This window comes from Mesoplodon densirostris, chromosome 8, assembly GCF_025265405.1.
Source record: "Mesoplodon densirostris isolate mMesDen1 chromosome 8, mMesDen1 primary haplotype, whole genome shotgun sequence".
NCBI classification, from domain to species: Eukaryota; Metazoa; Chordata; class Mammalia; order Artiodactyla; family Ziphiidae; genus Mesoplodon; species Mesoplodon densirostris.
This window is the reverse complement of record NC_082668.1, coordinates 27,512,730-27,529,817: the sequence shown is the minus strand read 5'-3', so window position 1 is coordinate 27,529,817 and position 17,088 is coordinate 27,512,730. Positions and strand designations below refer to the sequence as shown.

Sequence of the window (17,088 nt, the reverse complement as noted above, 5' to 3'; positions counted from 1 at the left end):
TCAGTAAACAATCTTCTAAACCTGAAAGAGACAGCTTTCGGCTTCCTTCAACTACTAATACAGCACAGACAAATGTAAAAGGACAGGAAGAGCGATAAATAACTGAACAAGTAAAAATTACATATGACCAGCAAGGTTAAAGGCAGTAAAAGATGTTAAAGGTAATTAATAGTTGTGCCATCAAGAACAATCTGAATAATGAAACAAAGTAACTTTAGACAGTAGGCTTTTTTTCCTTCAAACACAGAAAAGGCTACAAGTGAATATGGAACAATTAAAGTGAAATTTGTAAGTGAATTCCACACAAGACAATTTCTTTTATTCATTCATCCAACTTATTATGATAAATGGCATCAAAACTGGATGGAGTTCTTGGATAATGCAGCAGTTGGACAATGGGAAGTCACTAGAAGACAACTGTGGTAAGATCAGTGAGGCCCCACCTGAACGGAGAAGTACTCAAAGTAATGAATCAAACAATAATCGTATACTGCCAACAATGTACTCCTAAATTAAGTAAGACAAAAACGCAAGATATAATTTCCTGACCTTTCAGAGGTCAAAACGATAAATATTTTTTTTTTTTTTTTTTTTTGTGGTATGCGGGCCTCTCACTGTTGTGGCCTCCCCCACTGCGGAGCACAGGCTCCGGACGCGCAGGCTCAGCGGCCATGGCTCACGGGCCCAGCCGCTCCGCGGCATATGGGATCCTCCCAGACCGGGGCACGAACCCGTATCCCCTGCATCGGCAGGCGGACTCTCAACCACTTGCGCCACCAGGGAGGCCCCAAAACGATAAATATTAATAGTCAAGTTGCAAGTATTTATTGAGCACCCACTATGTGATTTGCAGCACATCAAATATGAAATATATTCATCTTCCTCAAGCATCTTCTAAGACAATAAAACACATGTATCATAGACACACGTGAAAAAAAAAAATTTATGCTAACGAAAGCAAGGGTTTTTTTTGTTTTATTGCTAAACCCATATGATGAATAAAGATGTAATGTGAGGCATGCTCATACATTAGATGAGTATTAAACAATAAAATACTCTGGAAGGTAATTTGGCGATGTTGCAAGAGCCTTAAAACACACACACACACACACACACACAGAGTAATTCCTCTTTTACAAATCTAGGGGAAAATATTCCAAAGATTTATGTAAAAGGCTATTTTCTGTAGTGAAATTTACATCAGCAAAACATTAGAAACATCCCAAACATCTGCCAACAGGAACAATTTTAAATATGAAAGTTACATGATATAACATCAAGCTGCCAAAAATAATTTTTTCAATGACTAAGGACATGGGGCTGTTTATGAGGTAAAGTTAAAATGATACCACTTTCAGGAAAAATACACAAATATGCATAGGAAAGTAGTTAAAAATACAAATTATTTGTGTTTTTCTTATTTGCACCCGTCTTCATTTTCCAAATTATAAGATTTAAAAATAAGCAATTGTTATTTGAAAAGGCATATATCACACACACACAGTAAATGTAAAAAAAAATAAATAAAAAATCAGTGACAAAATCGGCCTGGATTAAGAAAAATTTCATGTAAAAAATTAACCCAGAAGGGCTGGGTAAGAGAAGTAATGATAATCTATCTAGATTAAAACTATGAGGAAATAGTAGCAAACATGACATTGATCTGATTAAGAAAGTGGAAAATGACAGAGAATCAAAGATAATAGTTACAACGGATTTTGCAGATATTCAAATATATCCTATTTCATGATTCATTCATCGTTTATATTCTTCCAGCATGCTGGCTTAAAAAAACAACTGACTTTTGTTATAAAACCGTATTACCTGTCAACTTCTGTATTTGTAGTGCTGGTAAAGATTATAAATCACTTTTACTAACACAAAACATGTGATTCTCATAACAACCTCTTAAGGCAAGGACAGCATTATGAAACTATTTACAAGAGGAAACAGATTGAGATCGGAGAGGTTGTAACCTGTCCAAGAGAACAGCTAGTAAGAATTGGAAACAGCCGAGACCACTCACTGCTAAGCCTTTCTCAAGCAATCAGCATTCCAGAACACCAGGTTTTTCGCTGTTTAATTATTTTTTGAGCCACTTTTTCCTAGTCTAAAACACTGTCGGTTTTGCCTGCAATATTGGTAAATATCTCACTTAGCTTTTATTGTTGATAAACCTGCCCCATCCGGTCGGAATTTAAAATAACATCCTACTGACCCAAACTCAGCACGAAGTTAAGCAAACTGGTTAAGGAAAGACGAAGAAAATAATCCTCTTAAATCTCGCCAGCTGACTAAAGTTTGGGTTATCAAAAAGTAACGTGCTCCCCACAGTTTAAAAAGAAAGAAAGAAAAAAAAAAAATCCATCCCCGCAGACCGCTGATCCGAGGGTAAGGGACAAGTGGGTCCTGCCCGGAGCAGAGCGGGCAGCGAACGAACCAAATACTAATTCTCTCGGAGTAAGAAAACATCACAAGATCCAGCCAGTGCCTTCCCCCTCGGCTGTAAAGCTAGCCTCTTCCTTTCCAGTAGTTTCTTTAATAACCAGAACATAGTCTTGTATTTCTTGCTACCAAACACCACGTATCCTCAAATTTTCCGGCAACATCAATCCCTTCAGCACGCAGAGAAACGGCACAAACGTGGCAACACCATTCCTCAACAATTCTCTAGATTCTCCTCCATCCCACGTAATTCTAAAGGCCAAATCAACGTTTGCCTGAAATAAAGTGAAGATAATTAAGTAAAACAAAGGTCCCCAATAACGCAAACAACCCCGCCTCAGAGACTCCCCCAAAACAGCCGACACCACAAACACAGCCAGCAAGGCGCGGCCAGCGAGGCAATGGGCGGGCCCAGAAGACCACGTGTCCTGCCGTCTGCGCACGCGCCAGCCAAAACAAAAGGGAGGCTTGCCAAACCCCTCCCCTGTCCCACGTGACCGCGATTAGATCCGCCCCCACCCCTCCCTCCACCCCTTCCCTCCCCTCAGCTTCTGCCAAAGCTGTTAGGTTTAGCCGTTTAAATTTGGCTGCGGTCCGACCCCTGCCGTAGAGCGCGATCCGGTGCCGGGACGTAGAATCCAACAGCTCAGAGGATTCGTCGGGGAGCGAAAGGGCTGCCGACCGGTGGCCTGGCCCGCAAGTCCACTCAGCGGTCTCCTCTGCTCTCCCCTCCCGCGCTGCCGCAGTCCCCGGCTGAGGAGACCCACCCCGCTCAGCCCGCCGCTAAGACGCCGGCCACTCGCCTGCTGGGGCGCCCTGGCTCCCCTCCGCCGCCGCACCTTCGGTCCGGCTGTGGTGGGGGCTGCTGAGGTGATCTCTAGCTGCCCGCCCGCCTCCCCCAACCCGGGGCGCCGCTGACTCGTTTCCAGAGCGCGTCCCGCTCCCGCCCCGGCCGCCGCCGCCGCCGCGGTTTAACAGTCAGCCAGCTGCCCGCAGCTCCGGGCGGCTAGGGGGACGGAACCCTGCCGTGATGGAGGGGCAGTGGGCGGGGCGCGGCGCCGGCCAATGGCAGCGGGGGAGGGGCAGCGCCATGCAAATGAGCTCGGGTGGCGGGGAAACCCCGGCAAGGGGCGGGGCCCGCAGAAGCGGCTCTGAGCGTTCTGCAAGCGGCTGGAGGTCGGCGCCCGAACGCTGCTGCATAAGGGGCGGGCGGGTTCCGCGCTGCTCCTGCTTCCTCCTTCTGCGGTCCCCGTGCCAGCGGGGAAAAACACACACACCCGGGCGACTTCCCGCCCCTGCTTTGCTATTTCTGTACCACCCTGACAGCAAAAACAAAGCGAGAGGAAAGTCAGGTTGCCTTAACGCCCTGCCGCCCGCGCCGGCTCGTTGGCGGCCAGACCATCCCGCCTCGCCGCTGGAGGGGCAAGTTTTAACAAAGCTTTGTCACTGTTGCCAAGTCTCTACGTGTCCGTGCGTTTGCATTTCTTTGGGCTCTGCGCTCAAATCCAAAGTCGTAATTCTGTACCACCCCCGAGGGGCCCTGAAAGAGGATGGCAAATCTGCCTTGGATCTAGCTGGGTCGTTTTATAGCAAAAAAAAAATCAGTAAGGGTCAGCTCAAACATTTAAAAAATCTGTACAAAGCTGGTTTGAGTGGCGTCGGAGTTAACTCCGTTCTGCAGTAGCGCAGTCAAATAAATTGATGGAGTTTTACGCGGAGATAGTTGGCCAGGGACACAGAAAAACATCGCTGGGAGTTTTGCACCTGGCCCAGCGCTCCGCTCACCACGAAACTACACCCAGGCATTTACCCAGCCACGCACTCAATTTGTGTGTGTGTGTTTAAATAACTGAGCACTAAATATAGCTCCTTAGGCTGTAGACGGATTACAGGCTTTCCTAAACAACTAATTTACACATGGAATCATTTAGGGAATGAAGCGCACTAAAATTTTAGATCCACGAAGACAAATGCCCTTATTTCTACCTTATTAATAGGATAAGATCGGGGGGGGGGGGCGTGGAAAACAAGGAATTGGAGTTTTAGCAAAACATAAGACATGATGCAAATTACTGGAATTGGAAAATAACCGGCTTGTTTTTGGTCTTTTTAGTAGACTGTGACATAACTGCAATGATTCTTATGACAAGCTGCATTTATAGGAGAGAATACTTTTTAAAAATTGCTCAAAACAATAATCGCACCTTCATATGGGGTAAGGGAAGTGTTTCAGAAATCGATTTACCATCATTGGAATAAAAATTGTAAGTGAATGAATGATGTGTTGTGAAAATAATTAAATCAACAAATATTTATTGGATATTCAAAGGAAGGGCTGTCGTATCCCTGCGGTCAGAAATACAAAAATGAATAAGGCATTAAAATTTTTTTTTAATGAACAATCTGAGAAGTCAAGCAAGTGTTATGATAGTTCAAAGAAAGATTTTGTATTTGGTCTGGGTAATTTAAAGAACTTTAGGCAGTGAAAGAAGGAAGGCATCAATAGTTCAGAAGATAGTATCTTTGAGTTTGAGTAGAGGTTTAAGAGATGCCACTGCATACTCTTATATTTTTTACCCCATTTAACCACATATTAAGGACATTGTCCCTTGACACTGAATATTATTCTAAAGCATGACTTTAATATTTATAGCAGATGCATGCCAGTTTTCCAGAGACTGTAGAACACCAAAGCTCCTTAATAGAAAAATTGACATACTGAACTTTGTCAAATTGTTTTCTGTATTATTCATTCAGCAAAAGTCTCAAAAATGCATGTAGTTAATTTTAAACATCAAGGATATATTGTTATTCAGAAGGTACATTCAAAGCATTCTGATTTCCAAGAAAAAATATAACACTGGCTAGGAGACTTCCAGAACCAGCAAGAACAAGGAGAAGGGAAGGGCACCATTCTTGCTGACAGAATTATTACCTATCTGGAAGCATTTAAAAGTGTCCAGGTAAGCAGTATTATAGTGATTTCATGAGATAATCTCTCTCCTCAACACTGGTTTTTATTCAGTCACTCCTTTCACTCAGGAAACGTGTGCAGCACTTAATATACAGCTGACATTATGATAAATGCTAGTGATACAGAAGAAAGATCATACCTAGTCTTAAGTAGCTCACAGCCAAGAAGAGGTTACAATTACAGCCTTTTCTATCGCCCTTCTCTGCTCTGTTTTTCTCTATGGGATTTATGACCATCTAATGTAACATAGATTTTGATTCTTTTGTTTTTTTTATCTTGCCTTTCTAAGCAGAATGTAAGCTCCATGAGGTCAGGCATTTTTGCTGTTTTGCTTACTGCTGTATCCCCAGAGCCAAGGACAGGACCTGGCAGATGTAGGTTTTCAACACATATTTGTTAAATGAATATATGCATTTAATTCTCACATTCTGCAAAGTGAGTGTTATATTCATTTTCCAGGTGGAAAAAAAAAACTCAGTGAGGTTAGATAAGGTAATATATATCGATTCTCACACTACAAAATGGCCAAATTTGGGATTTGAAAAACAGACCTGCCTGGCTCCAAAGCCAGAGTTCTTTCCCCACTACCTCTCATAGAAAAGAAAGCTAGTTTGGAAGCCTGAACTATTATTCCTCTATATTTCCGTACCCAGGGCAACTGTCCTCCCCTGTCATATTCTAGTATATTTAATTCTTTCTCTTTATAATCATGTTTAAAAAGTGGAATAGGAAAAGTAGCAGGGCTAAAGGTGATAATTCCTATTCAGGACAGATTTAGCTTTAACTAGCCAGGATCAACAGACAAGCAGACAAAAGGTACGGATACACAGCAAGAGCTATAGGATTCTTAGAACAAGGGCAGGATACAAGAGTAGTCAGAACAGGCCCATGACTTTAGAGGGACCAAAAAATGACTCCCTGTGTATACAAATATACATAGCACCTTTATTCACTATAGCCCCAAACTGGAAACAACCCAAGATCCATTAAATGGTGAAAAACCAGTTGTGGTACATCCATATAATGGAATGCTACTCAGCAATAAAAAGAAACAAACTGTTGGTACATAGGACAACATAGTTGAGTCTCAAACAGTATGCTGAGTGAAAGAAGCCAGACACAAAAGAAATATTTTATGATTCCATTTATATAAAACTCTACAAAAGACAAATTCAACCCATAATGACAGAAAGGAGACCAGCAGTTGCTTAGGCTTGGAGTACGGGGAATTGAGGGGGAAGGGTATATAGGGTAATGGAAATACTCTCTATCTTGATCATGGTGGAAGTCAAATGGGTACATGCATTTGCCAAAACTCATCAAAATGTATACTTAAAACAGCTACATGTTATTGTATGAGAATTATACTTCAATGAAGTTGTTGTTTAAAACAAGGGCTCCCTGGGCCTCCCTGGTGGCGCAGGTGGTTGGGAGTCCGCCTGCCGATGCAGGGGATATGGGTTCGTGCCCCGGTCTGGGGGGATCCCATATGCCGCGGAGCGGCTGGGCCCGTGAGCCATGGCCGCTGAGCCTGCGCGTCCGGAGCCTGTGCTCCACAGCGGGGGAGGCCACAACAGTGAGAGGCCCGCATACCGCAAAAAAAAAAAACAAAAAAAAAACAAGGGCTCCCTGATGAAGGTTGTGACTCAGAAATCTCAAGGAGTTTTAAGTACAAAATGAAGACAGCCAGAAAAATTAAAAACTAGTCTGCATCAGTTACAATGCACATAGTCTGTGTGAAATGCACTTGAAAGCCCCAAATAATGATGGCTTAAAAACACAGGGGTTAATGCTCTCCACTATAACATATTTTATTGATTCTAAGACACATTTTTTCACAGTTTAACATTTCTGACATCAGAGTGACCTCAGTGTGGATGCAATAAGGAAGCATTGTACCAGTTTGATTGGCAGTGGGGTTTTTTTTCTTAATAATATATAAATAATGGTGCATCTTAAGAGTTAATGAAATGTGGTTTAAAAAAAAAAATTGAGAGACAGCCCACAGCTGATATATCAGCTCCACAAGGTAACCAGGAATGCAGGCTCCTTCCTATTATTCTCTTCTGCCATTCTCAGCCCTGGCTTCCATTCTCAAAGTGACTTCATGTTGCCAGAGGGCTACTGGAACTCCAGCCATCATATCCACTTCCCAAGCAGCAGGCAAGAAAGGGATACTAGGCAAATAGGGCCTTTAAGGTTCCTCTCCTGAGGTCCCTCTCAACAAGCCTACAACTTGATTATGTGTATACATCTAGTTGCAAGGGAGACTAGGAAATACAGCTAAACTTGAACACCTTGTCACCTCTGCTATATAGGAATTATTATTATTGAGGAGGGGAAAATAAATGTTAGGCAATGGTCTTCAGTTTCCAAAGCAAAATGTCTAAAATCAGAGTCAGCTAAATGTAGCACACTGGTTCGGGTGGGGAGCCCAGTGTCGGGGTAGGGCATCAAACGAAAAGACCCATAAAAGAGATTCTTGAACTACATTCCCCTTTTCAGGTTCTGTGGCTGTGCCCATGGGTGTTACGATTGCTGAACATACTGATGCAATTAAAAAGAATAACGGTGTGCAGTCTACAAAGGTAGATTAGGACCAAAATATGGAAGTTTAAGTAAGGAATGTAAAGTTTATTCTGTAGGTAATAGTGGAACCATTGAAGAGTTTTGCATTAAGGAAGTAGTGTTTTCAGACACTACTCCTATAGGGCTTTACCCTAAACAAGCATATCCAGAAATACTGGTCAGAACTCACTACAATTGAAAAACTGTCCCAATATTCTGATTCATTTCATATGAAGTATGCATATCAGGGCAATTTCTTGGGGTCGCTGAAGGTGTTACATATATATTGTAACACTGGTTCTATTTCCTCAATTACTTACCATGTATAAGAACATATGGAAGTTTTATCAGTCATGATGGGTCAAGTTATGATGCAGTAACAAACAACCCCCCAAATTACAGTGAATTAACACACAAAAAAACTTTCTTTCTCACACAAAGTCTGTTGCAGGTCCAGGTAACTTTCCAGAGTGCTTGTCTTCCATAAGTTGAATCTACATTCTATACTTTGATCATATGTGACACCCATAACACCTCTACAATTCCTGCCACAGGGTACAACACTTCCACCCACAATCCATTGGCAAGGACTAGTCACAAAATTACAAGGGAACCAGGAAATATAAACTTCTTACGTGCCCAAAAAGGAGATCTGTGCATGGACTAATATTAAAACTCTACTACAAAAGTCATGTCAAAAGATGTGACAGTCTTCAGGCACTGATCCTAACAACCAGGTCTAGTTTGTAGTTGTTATAGTAGGTATTTGTTAGTTGCCTAATTTAGTTTCTATTCCACAATTTCCCTTTCCTAACATTTTTCCTGTTTTTCATGCTGTTATGCAGCTCTCCACCCAGCTCATGTGCTTTGAGTGAATCCATGTCCTAAAGTGGACCCCAGTTGCCTTAAGCCAATTAAGGCATTCCATTTCCTTTCGCACAATCATTGGTTCAGAGATGGACATGGGACTAACTAACGAACCCCATGAGAGTGAATTTCAGCTCTTATGCCCAAAATACTGGGCAGGAGTGCATTTTGTCACTTTAGATATGAATAAGAAAGTCCATCCCATCACCATCAGAGAAGCCAGTTTTAAAATTAGCCCTACACTCTAAATGACAGAACACAAAGATGAAAATAAACTGGTAAGGTGGGTCTTTAGTGAAAAGCTAAGCTATGCAGTCAACCAGCTTTGAGTCTGCCCTATCTCTGAGCTTTCTAGTTTTGTGAGCCCTTTCATCAATTTTTAAAGCCAAATTTGATTTAGGCTTTCTGTTTCTTACACCAGAAAACATTCTATCTATATACTTTTCTACTGTAAAGTGGAACATAACTTCTCTTGGGATATAGTAATATAAACTTCTGGTGAGTTTAAATTTAAGAAAAAGACTGAATAAGAAATACAGTTTTTAGTAATCAAAATAATTTCAAGAGGAATTTCATGAAACAGAATGTAAAGTAAACAAATAAATTTGGTAATAGCTTGAAACTAGAAAAATCCAACTAAAATAAACTAGGGATCTTTGGGAAAATGGCTGATTTCAACTCTAGGGCAGAAATTGTATACAATGGGTATGGAAATTTTTGTTGTGCCAGAGACCAAGGACACTATCATAAAAAAAAGGCGTCATGTTGAAATGATTCAGGATTACATGACGTCTGGCATTTGTTTTACAATAATCCATGAGAGTAGAGGGTATATAGGGATATAGATGACTAAAGATTAGTCATGAATTGATTATCATCAAAGCTTGGTGATGTATACATTGTGGTTCATTATACGATTTTCTGTACTTTTGTGTATGTTTGACATTTTCCATAATAAAAACTTGAAGAGATTCTTATTGGCCTAAGATGAAACTATCTATGTACCCAAAAGAATAATGACTGTAATAATTAAAATGTATCAACATCTCCAAAATCCAAGAGTTCTTATTTATACCAAAAAATCACTACCATCAGAAGTTCTTAGGGCACCTATGCATTACTCTAAAAATTGATAAAAGGAAAAAAAATCAAGAATTTATTCTGCCTTTTATTTATAAATTCTATGTCAGCATGTGGCAGCCATGTAGGTGCAACACCCAGATCTCCCTTCAGGAAACAACTTGCCTCCAGCTGTTAGTACCTTTAGGATTCACATGAGCTTTTGAACCAAGGCCATCCCCTCCCCAGGCAGTCCTTGGACAATGACTGAGCAGCACAGAACCAGGGACTAATCATTTCTGCCAAATGTGGGAATCCTCTAATGGGCAGCCTTTACTCCAGAGCTCCTCCTTGGATTGGACAAGATTTTGTCAGATCTGCTTCATGACCTAAGACTCTTTTATTTATCTCTGCCCAATATGACTTCCTTCCTTGTCCATCTTTGATAGATGTTACCTCTCAACAAACCTCTTGCACTTCTGTGTCTTCTTCTGATACCCAGAGTACCCAGTTATTCAAAAAGTTGATGATTGTTCTTTTTCATGAAAGTTGATAAATGCAAAAAGGAGTTAGAAAATTAGAAAGTCATCCTTTACAACTCCTAATTAAATAATAGATCTTGTAAATAACTATCAATGGATGTTAAAACCATTAGGTAAAATGTTGATAGGGAATTTTACAAAGATATAAGACTAATACTGTCTGAATCTACTGATCAATCTCAGTGTGTCTAAAAGTGAGACAACTAGATATTATATCTCATAGTGTGATGCAATAGAATATTCACAGCACTGCATATTAAGTTTCCAGGGCAAAAAATATTGAGCCTGAGTGTAATCAAGCCTCTATCATTAACTATCAGTTTACAGGAAACATAGGGAATAGAGGATTAAATTAGAAATCACCATGAGAAATCAGTCAGATCAATAATGGTGGACATTCTATAAAATAAATGACCAGGTTTTTTCCAACAAATCAATGGCATGGAGGAAAAAGAAAGTAATAATCCCCAACTCATTTTATGAGGTCAGCATTACCAGGATAACAAAACCAGGCAGAGACAGTGCAAGAAAAGAAAATTACAGGCAAATATCTCTTATGAAGATAGATGTAAAAATTCCCAATAAACTATATCAAATAGAACCAAGTAATATGTAAAAATTAGGACACATGATGACCAAGTGGGGTTTATCCCAGGAATGCAAGGTTGGATCAATATTCAAAATGCAATCAATGTAATTCACTAAATTAATAATCCAAAGGAAAAAAACCACATGTTCATATTGATTGATGTAGAAAATATTTGACAGAATTCAATATCCATTAATGATAAAAACTCTCATCAAATTAGGAACAGAATGGAATCTCTTCAATCTAATCTAATCTTCTACTAAAAATCTACTATAAAGAAATCATTTTTAATGTGAAAGCCTGAATGTTTTCCTTCTAAGATCAGAAGCAAACAAGCATGTCCATTCTTATCATTCCTATGCAACACTGTAGTGGAAGTCCTAGTAAGTACAATAAGAGAGAAAGAAAGAAAGAAAGAAAGAAAGGAAGGAAGGAAGAAAGGAATAGAGGGAGGAATGGAGAAAGAAAGAAAAAGAAAGGAAGGAAGAAAAGGAGGAAGGAAGGAAGAAAGGGAGGGAGGAAGGAAGGAAGGGAAAGAAAGAGAAAGAAAGAAAGACAGGAAGGAAGAAAGGAAGAAAAAAAGAAGGAAAGAAAGGAAGGAAGGAATAGAATGAAAGAGGAATAGAGAGAAGGAGGGAGGGAGGAAGGAAGGAAACAAGGAAGGGAGGGAGGAAGGAAGGAAGGAAGGAAGAAGGGAAAGAAAGAAAGAAAGAAAGAAAGAAGAAAGGAAGAAAGGGAGGAAGGAAGGAAGGGAAAGAAAGAAAGGAAGGAAGGAAGGAAGAAAGGAAGAAAGGAAGAAAGGAAGGAAGAAAGAGAATGAAAGAGGAAGAGAGAGGGAGGGAGGGAGGGAGGAAGGAAGGAAACAGGGAAGGGAGGAAGGAAGGGAAAGAAAGAAAGAAAGAAAGAAAGGAAGAGAGAGAAGAAGGGAGGGAGGAAGGAAGGAAACAAGGAAGGGAGGAAGGAAAGAAGGAGAAAAGAAATGAAGGGTATACAGGTTAAAAAGAAATAAAACTGTCCGTATTCATGGATGACATTATTGTCTATGTAGAAAATCCCAAGGAATCTACAAAAAAACTCCTAGAATTTATAAGTGAGTTTAGTAGACAATAGGACTCAAGGTCAACAAAGAACAGTAAATTATATTGACAATAAACAATTGTAAACCAGAATTAAGCATTAATACAATTTACAGTAGCTGCCCCCCCAAAATGAAATACTTAATTATAAATATAACAAAACACATATAGGATCTCTATGTTGAAGACTACAAAATGCTGAAGAAATAAACCAAAGATCTAAATAAACAGACATTCCCATTCCAGGATTGGAAGATTCGACATAGCAAAAATGGCAATTCTCTCCAAATTTATAGATTTACTGCAATTCCAATCAAAACCCAGCAGGATTTGTTTTTCTTTTTGTAGATATAGATAAGTTGATTTTAAAACTTGCATGGAAAGCTAAAGAAATCAGAATGGCAAAAACAATTTCGAAAAAGAATAAAGTTAGAGGAGTCCCATTATCTGATTTTAAAACTTTCTATAACTAAAACTTTCTGTAACTAAGATAAAGAGGAAGATACACAATGAAACAGAACTGAGTCCAGAAGTAGATCCACACAATATGGTCAATTGATTTTTGACAAAAGTACAAAGGCAATTCAATGAAAAAAAGATACTCTTTTCAACAAATGCTATAAGAAGAATTAGACATCTATACATCTATATGCAAAAAAAAAATGCACCTTGACCTAAATCTCACCCCTAAAAAAATTACTAAATGGAACACAGATCTAAGTGAACAACACAAAATATAAGATGCCTAAAAGAAAACAGGAGAAAAACTTTATGATTTGAGTTTGAGCCAAGAGTTCTTAGATATACCAAAAATGTACTACATAAAAGAAAAAATTGATAAATCAAACTTCATCAAAATTAAAAACTTTTGCTCTATGAAACCCACTGTTACAAGAATGAAGGTACTAGCTACAGATAGGGAGAAAATATTTACAAATCACATATCTGAGAAAGGACTTGTATCTCTAGGGGAACAGCCAGAGCCTGACGACCTTGCATGTTTCCACACAGGCCACATAGGCAAGGCTTGGACAGCGGCTGAACTTGACAGAATGACAGAATGCCTTGTGACCCTCCTGGAACAGGAGAGCATGGGAGACCCGCGAGGTGCTGCTACGATGTTATTTCTCACTCGCTTCCCTACCTACCCAGGGGGCTGTCATTAGGCAGTTTCTCAATTGTTTTCAGGTTCTGGTGGGGTATGAGGCTTTCTGCCTCACCATCCTTAAGGCAAATCTGCAGCTATAAAACTGATTAGCAGTATCATGGAATGGAAACCTCAGCAGGAATATCCATCCCATCATTCTCGTTGCAGTCATCTGGCCTCTTTTGTTTGTGTCATCTTGTGCAAAGGCCACAGAGGACTGGCACCTTTGGCTACTCATCTTTGCACTCCCTATGTAAGCAAAAAACTGAGTCTATAAAGGTCTCATTGTTTCTTTACTGGCTGAATCTGTCAACCTGAATATGCCTTGTGCTCAACAGTTTAAAATATATAAAGAACCCTCAAAACTCGATATTAAGAAAACAAGCAACCCAACTAAAAGTAGGCAAAAGATCTGAACAGATAATTCACCAAAGATGATATGTGAAAGGCAAATAATCACATGAGAAGCTGTTCAATATCATTAGACATTAGGGAAATGCAAATTAAAACTGCAGTGAGATACCACTACATATCTATTAGAATGGCTAAAATAAAAAAATACAAGTGCTAGAGAAGATGCAGAACAGTTGGAACTCATATTGCTGGTGGGAAGGCAAAATGGCACAGGAATTCTGGAAAAACAGCCTGAAAGTTTCTTATAAAGTTAAACATACATTTACCTTTATGACCGCAAAATTTCTTGCCTGGGTATTTAATTTCAGCAATCAAAATGTCCTTAAGCAGATGAATGAATAAACTGTGGTACACCCATACACTGGACTCTATTTAGCACTGAAAAAGGAACGAGCTATTAATTCACACAACGTGAATGAATCTTAAATGCACTTTGCTAAGAGAAAGCTACTCTTAAAAGGTTACATACTATATGATTCCATTTATATGAGTTCCAAAATGATAAAAATATAATAACAGAGAACATATCAGTAGTTGCCAGTGGTTAGAGAAGCAGAAATGATGTGACTATAAAGGGCATGAGGTAGTTTTTGGGGTTAATGAAACTGTTCTGTATCCTGACTGTGGTGGTTGCACTAATCTATATATGCGCTAAAATTCAGAGTACCAAAAAAGGCAATTTTATTATATGTATATATACCCCAAAGAAGCAAATTTGCTGTATGTTCATTTAAAAAATAAAATTTAAAATAAAGGGAGAAGGAAAAAGAGAGAAGGGAAGACTGACTGTTATAAAAGATATAGAAGACAATACCAAAAAATGCAATTTGTGGACCTTGCTTGGATCCTGATTTGAACAAACCAACTACAAAAGGCATTCTTGACGCAACTGAGAAGACTTTACTGTTAATTTGGAACTGTATTTTAAATTTAAGTTTTAAAATTATGATAATGGCCTTGTGGTTACAAAAAAAAAAACTTCATCAGTTAGATATATCAGTTAGATACATATTCTGAAATATATATGTGTATGAAATAGGATCATGATTGGGATTTGCTTCAAAATTATTGAGAAAAGGGGCTTCCCTGGTGGCACAGTGGTTGAGAGTCCGCCTGCCGAGGCAGGGGACACGGGTTCGTGCCCCGGTCCGGGAAGATCCCACATGCCGTGGAGCGGCTGGGTCCGTGAGCCATGGCCGCTGGGCCTGCGCATCCGGAGCCTGTGCTCCGCAACGGGAGAGGCCACAGCAGTGAGAGGCCCGCGTAACGAAAAAAAAAAATTATTGAGAAAAAAACGTGAGGGAGATCACTGGCAAATGTTGAAGCTAGAGGCTCATTACAGTATCTTCACTATTTTTGAGTGTGTTTGAATTTTTCTGTAATTTTTTAAAAAGTTTCTCATGGGGCTTCCCTGGTGGCGCAGTGGTTGAGAATCTGCCTGCTAATGCAGGGGACACGGGTTCGAGCCCTGGTCTGGGAGGATCCCACATGCCGCGGAGCAACTAGGCCTGTGAGCCACAACTACTGAGCCTGCGCGTCTGGAGCCTGTGCTCTGCAACAAGAGAGGCTGCAATAGTGAGAGGCCCACACACCGCAATGAAGAGTGGGCCCCGCTTGCCACAACTAGAGAAAGCCCTCACACAGAAACGAAGACCCAACACAGCAAAAATAAATAAATTAATAAACTCCTACCCCCAACATCTAAAAAAAAATGTTTCTCATGATAATGAGATTTCAAAAATAGCGTAAAACTCCTTTTCGACATTTATTATAAAGCAGTAGACATGATAGGCCTACAGTTGGTTTCCATCTCAATGTCAAATCTTTTCAAAGACTCCAAATAAATAAATGCTGTGTGTGCCAAAAATAATACTGACATATGAAAAAAAACAGTCTCCTAGAAATCTTATACCTTGAGCAATAAACTACTAAAATTACTAGATTAGTAAGGATTTGCAGTTAGATTTTTAAAACAGCAAATCAAAACAGCTTCTTCTACATACTGTCATTTTCAATGACAACATCAAAGAATAAAGGGCAAAAATAATTTTAAGGCAATAATTATGATTCTAAAAATCTCAGCCAAAACCCAAAATTACTCAGGCTTTTTGATTCTTATTAATTATTTACACAGTGTGGCTTTCTTGCTGTGTTGGTCCAGTCTGTTCCTTTGAGCATTATTATTATTTATCATTTCTTGAGCACTTAGCACTGCGTGAGATACAGATGATAAATTCCTTCCCTAGGGGACAACTATCAAAGCCATACAAGCAAAACATGAAGATTAGCTATTTAAGAAATGAAAACTAAATAGAAGGTTAAGGAACACATTCTGAGTTCCCTGTTTTGCTTTTTGCTGTAAGCTCATGCTACAACACTTGCTTCTTTTGGGGGTGCAAAAGAAGACTGAATTTGCAAGGTAAACAACTAGCTTAGAAGAGATAGAAAACAGATCTCAGGGATCATTCCAAGAAAATATCCTACCTTAGAAATCCTTTCACTTTCTGATATAGAAAAATTACAAGAACCTATTCCTAGCTCTAGTGGACTGTAATAACTTTGTGCGTGTGTGTGAGTGTGATTAAGGGCTGCCCAGCAGACTTTCTTTTCCCTTTCTTCTGATAATACCACTTTCTGCTTCAGGAACTGCTTCCCCCAGTCTGTGTGCTCCTGGTGAGACTGTCAATTATAGTGCACCTTTCCCCACCTTATAATGATATTGTGCTGAAGGATGTAGGTCTGGAGCAGCCCAAGGTCATTTTTACAGGCCCTATGATGAAATTTCTCTGCACTGTGCATTAGGCCAATTTGCAAAGAAAAGTAGAAATAAACGGATATAGTGTAAGTGCTGACAGTCCTGAACCTCAATCAGGCCCTTGAGACACGAGTTCCTACAGTTCTTTAGATTGTATGAGCTACTCTACAATTCATTTTAGCTAGCACACTCAAAGTTTTTGCCTAGGATGGTCTGAATTGGGTTTCTTTGTCATTTGCACCTGAAAGAATCCTGAGAAGTTAAATAATTTGCCCAAGGTCCGATGGCTACTAAATGGTACAGTCATCATTCAAACCTAGGTTTGTCCACCTCTATATAGCAGGCATTTCCTACTGTGTTACTTTACTGTTTATCTTACAGATGTTTAATTCCTAAAATCTAGTTTCCTTTAAGCCTGGGAAAGGGGCTGGGGCTGGGGCTGGGGCGGTTGGTCTAATTCTCTACTGTTTCCTGGTAGTAGGAGTGAGGTGAAAGTGGCAAATACAGTAATATCTAATAAGAATTTATTTTAACCAATTTTGTGTGATATTTACTGAGCAAGGACTCAAGTTGGCAATCATACAAACTTCGACTCAAGAGCAAATTGAAGGTATATAAGACTAGGATAGAATGGTATCAAAGTATTTTCTCT

At 39.7% G+C, this 17,088-nt stretch overlaps 1 protein-coding gene across 4 annotated transcripts in view; it reads right to left on the bottom strand.

The window, feature by feature from the left end:
* Positions 1-3,333, bottom strand: part of KANSL1L (KAT8 regulatory NSL complex subunit 1 like) — a 177,097-nt gene extending 173,764 nt beyond the window's left edge. Inside the window, exon 1 of one of the 4 annotated variants that reach the window (XM_060107421.1) lies at positions 3,285-3,333. The gene's annotated coding sequence lies outside the window, so the exon portion shown is untranslated. Of the gene's footprint in view, positions 1-1,824; positions 1,876-2,440; positions 2,676-3,248 lie in introns of those variants that run through there. The other 3 variants (XM_060107420.1, XM_060107422.1, XM_060107424.1) reach the window with 3 other exon arrangements.
* Between the last annotated feature and the right edge of the window lie 13,755 nt (positions 3,334-17,088).